General features: G+C 44.0%; 1 long non-coding RNA gene across 1 annotated transcript; it reads right to left on the reverse strand.

Moving 5' to 3' along the window:
- Positions 1-554: 554 nt before the first annotated feature.
- Positions 555-4,567, reverse strand: LOC116067973. The gene is made up of 2 exons (XR_004109379.1): positions 4,454-4,567; positions 555-724 (listed from the first exon to the last, which is right to left on the reverse strand). It is a non-coding gene; the product is annotated as an uncharacterized LOC116067973 (long non-coding RNA).
- Between the last annotated feature and the right edge of the window lie 387 nt (positions 4,568-4,954).

Genomic DNA, 4,954 nt, shown 5'->3' on the forward strand with positions numbered 1-4,954 from the left:
CATACAGTCCATCCACGATGCACACACAGTCCATCCATGGTGCACACACCATCCATCCATCTTTGACACCCAGCTAAAGATAGTTTCTTACAGTCTATCTTATCATAAGATTAACATGTCACATTTAAGTTGTCTTATCATTTAGAGATGACCCCTCAGCATGGTATTATTTCCCTGTGCATCCTGTATTGCTATAATAAACTACCAGAGATTAGTTTGGGCTCCTAGCCCACAGTCAGGAGGCCACATGTAGATGAATTCTGACAGACCTCAGAACACGAAGGGGAAACAGGGTCATGTAGAAGGAGTGTGTGTCTGTCAGGACACGGAGTGTGTCAGGTTCACTGCATAACAGTCTGCTCTTATGATAACCGATCCAGTTTCTGGGAGAACTAGACCATTTCTGGAAGAGAAATAAGTTACTCTTTGGAGGAAAACATTGTTCTCATCTGAGGAGGGGAGTGCCCTCATGACCTAATCCTCCCCAAGGGTCTCACCTCTGACACTGCCACATAAGTGAGTTAAGCCATTAAACTTCAATGTGAATTTTGATGAGAAAAAATCATATTCAAATTATAACACATTGAAAACTTGGAGGGCTGGCAGAATGGCTCCTTGAGTAAAGGTGCTTGCTTGATCGAAGGCCTGAGGACCACGTTCTATCCCTGGACTCCACGTGATAACAGAACAGAACCAGCTTCTTCAGAGAATTGCCCTTTGACCTCTGCATGTGAAAAACAAAACAAGAGAATTCTGATTTTGAGGCCAGGTTGAGCTACAGAAGAACATAAAATGACTGTAAATACATTTTTTTAAAGAAAAGAAACAAACTTTGTGGTATTTTCTGGGTTGCTCAATGTCATCTTCAGGTGTCAACTACTTTGTCAAGCACAGAGTTCCAACTGCAGCAAACACTGACTGCTAGCTAGTCAGTTCACACTCCTTGTACTTTCCGTAAGAAAATGATGTTATTTTCTTAAAATAATCCAAAAAATTCCTAAAGAAGTTTAAAAGAATATTTTAATGAATAAAAATCCTCCTCCAAAAAAATTAACTCTACTGTGTAGTTGAGAAGTAGCCAAGCAACGTGTTCTTGTTGTTTTTCTAAGACTAATTTTATTATTTTTAATGATATGTGTATGTAAGTACAGTTATTCATAGAGCCCAGAAGCATGGGATTGGATGGAGCTGGGAATACAGACAGTTGTGACCCATTCCTCATAGATGCTGGGATCTGAACATGGCTCCTCTGCAAAGAGCAGTGTCCACTCTTGGTGGCTGAGCTATCTCTCCAATACCTGCCGGCTGATTTGTTAACTTGACATCACCTGGGAAGAGAGTCTTGGCAGTTAATTATCTAGATAAGTTGCCCAGTGTAATTTTGTTGGTTGCTAATTGAGATAGAAGGTCCAGATCACTGTGGATGGCCATTTCCTCGTTTGGGGGCTCTGGACTCTATGTACCAGCACAGAGAAAGCTATCTGAGTACTGACAAGAAAGAAAGGTTCTCTGCATGTATCCTTTCTTTGCTCTTGACTGTGCATAGGATGTGACTGAGTGCCTGCCTTGACGTCCCCAAAGTGATGGATGACTGCAACTTGGAGTTGGAAGCCAAACAAACACATAAGCATATAAAGATAAAACAAATAAAATCTCATGCACAGATTACAGATGGTGTGATAGAAAGGTGTATGGTATATGTGGATGAATCTACTCGCTCTGTGAAAGAACAGATTTTTAAAGGAGAGTCTGGAAAAGGAGCTCTGTAGACACTTCTGAAAGAGCATCTCCTTGATGAAAAGATATTCACAAAGAGGAAGCCATCTCCCATGACCATCTTTCCTTCCTGCATGAGTTGGTGTGATATGAAGACTCAATACTTTGCCTTCAGGCAGAGCCATCTTGTGACTGCAAGTCTACCCTGGGGATGGCAGAACTGAAGATGGTTGTGTCCTTCCCAAATAACCAGACCAACCTGGAATAACTCCCTCTAGACTTCTTAAGACAGAGGCTGATCAATCAATAAACTTTGCAAGCCCGCTGATGGTCTGTTCCTATGTTATGTGTGGGCGAAAGCACCACAGTGAGCAATGAGCCTTTACCCGGTTCCTCTCTGTGAGAAGGTGAGCATCGCCAGACATAGCTCCCCAGGACTGATGTCAATCTAAACTGTTCTTTCTCATGTCTACAGCTGGCTAAGTGTAGCACCAGTGCAAGTGAAAATGTACTCATTCCTTTCCAAGAACCCACTTTATCTATCTTCTTCATTGGTTCTATCTTTGTGAAAGTCAGTTTACCTCCCAAGGAAGCTACTTGGCTATGGAATGCAGAGTGATGCTCTCCCTCACAAAGATGTCCCTGAATCTGGTCCCTTTATCTGATACTATAGTTTGGATGTGGTTTCTCCCCACAGGCCCATGTGGTAAAGACTTTGTCCCAGGTCGTGGCACTCCTGGGAGCGGAGGGTAGCAGAATCTTTAGGAGGCATAGGTCTTCTGGTCATTATGGGTGTGTCCTTGAAGGGAATGATGGGACTCAGGTTCTGTTTCCTCTAATGTATCCTAGACATGAAGCGAGCAGTTTTTCTTTGCCTATGTTCTTGCTATGATGTGTCACGGGCCCAAAGCAATGAGGCTACCCCATGCTAGATAGGAACCTCTGAACCTGGGAGCTAAAATGAGCCTTGTCTCGTCAAACCTTGACTGTCTCAGGTGGCAGTCACAGTATGGACTGCTAACAGTGCCCCAATGACAGAACCTTTTCAGCATCAGGGAGTCTGGGGCTGTGATTAAAGTTGGAGGTCCTGAGGTGAGAGGCTTGTCCTGGTTTCTGGAAGGACTTAGTTGAATTGCATGAGTTTATGAACCTCTCTTTAAAGTGACTGGAAAGACATAAGACATCAGAGAACAGTCCGAGAGACTGGACATTGCTGGCTCGGAAGACAGAATGTGGATCACCTCAAGATTCTGGGGAAAAAAAGGATAGGCATATGGATAGATAGAACGATAGACAGACAGATAGACATAGACAGACAGATAATAGGTAAGTAGATGGACAGATAGATAGACATAGATAGATAGATAGATAGATAGATAGATAGATAGATAGATAGATAATAGATAGACAGACATACTGACAGACAAAAGTAGATGGTTCCCTGGGTCCTCCAGAAAGAACACAGCTCCACCAGCATCTTGATTTAACCCAGGGAGACATATAGAACCATGCTATAATTAATGTGCATTGTTTAAGCCACTGTTTAATAGTACTTTACTATAGATAACAAGCTGAGACATTGACCCTGAACATGCCAATTAGCCTATTTTTTTTCTTTACAGAATATAATAAAGTACATTAGGGTGTGAGTTGGTGGTCCAAAAAAGATTTTTATATAGATCCTGACTCTGCTTAAGTGACCCTGAGCAATTCCCTTGAATTCTGAAACTCAGTTATATCAGAGATTAGATGTGAAGATCGACAAGAGAGGTTCTCCCTCTCTTGGGTTTGCTGTGAGATTTGGATGAGGCTGAGCAAGCAACATACTTAGCACAAGACCAGGCAAGTAAAAGTCCCTGGATCAATGGTAGCCATTATCATATTTATTGAAGGAGAGAGATCAAGGGCCTTGGGGCTCTTCTGCGGTGAGGGATGCCCTTAAATCAAGCATGTTGCACATTCAGTTTGAAGTTGAGAAGCATGTGATGCACAGGGAAAGTTCACAGACTCCAAAGCCAGTCTCCTTGGAGTGCAGTCTAGCTTTGTGACCTTGGGCACATGACTCAGTATCTTGGTCTGGCTATGCCCAGAAGTGGGGACCCCAAAACCACCATTGGAGTTCTGAATCATATTTGGAGGAGATTCTAGGAAACACACAGTAGAAACTGGAAAGGTGTAGCAGGAAAGGGAAGGAGGAAGTACGCATGCATCTCTACCCTTGCTCAGCCTGAAGTACGAGCCATCTCAGAGCAATATGAGAACCCATGGATGCCCATGAGTAGTCACACTTAAGAGTACAGATGCCAAACATGTTATATACCAATTCCTGTTGGTCATGGGGCCAGAGTGTCTTTCAAGGGACACCTGTCCGGTCACACATGGGCAGAGAAAGCTCTCAGGGAGTCACCGTAGCAGAGGGAACATAGGCTATTATGTGCTGACTTGGGCGAAGGGATGTAGGAAGAACTCTGTGTCTGTCAAGAATAGCTTTATCATTGTTAAAAAGAGATGATAATGATACCTGAGAGGTGGGTGAAGGGTAGCAACGTGGAACTGTTCCCACCAGAGAGAGACATAATCACTGTTGACATGTTACTGATCGTCAGCTAAAGTTCTTTGCATTCCCAAGACATAAAAGCGTCTTTGCCTGACTCTCCAAAACGTTTAGTGAAGATAAAGTCGCAGGTGCTTAGGAGAAGTGGGGTTGTGTGAAACAAGAAGAAAGACTAGCATTTACCTCTGTCCCGTGTCGCTCACACACATGGGGCTGGTCTCTGTAGAAGCTGAGCCACACACAGAGAGGGGTTGCTGAAACTGGACATGCTCGGCTAGTGGTTGGCATACAACCTAGAGGGCTTTGGGTTTCCATGGAGCCCGGATTTAATGTCAACTCTTCCATGTCTCAAAGGACACAGAGGCCACAGCTACTATAGACATTATGACCTCAGTTATGAGCATCATGAGCCTGTGAGCTCATGGCCGCTTGTCCTCTCCTCCCCATTGTCAGCACGCAACAATTGTCTATTGAGGAGTTGTCCGTGAAAAGGGCTGGGAGAACCTGAAACCGATGTTTCGATATAAAATCAAGTGTCCAGGACCATTTTCAAGCACAGTCTCCTTCCCCTGTCACTCAGTCACCAGGAAGCTCCTTGTGTCTGCCCGCTGCTGAAGCTGGCAATGGGGGCAAGTGCTCCAGTCTCAGCAGCATCTCCTACAATACAAACCGCAAACTGTACGT

The sequence above is a fragment of the Mastomys coucha genome, unplaced genomic scaffold (genome assembly GCF_008632895.1).
Source record: "Mastomys coucha isolate ucsf_1 unplaced genomic scaffold, UCSF_Mcou_1 pScaffold22, whole genome shotgun sequence".
Taxonomy (NCBI): domain Eukaryota; kingdom Metazoa; phylum Chordata; class Mammalia; order Rodentia; family Muridae; genus Mastomys; species Mastomys coucha.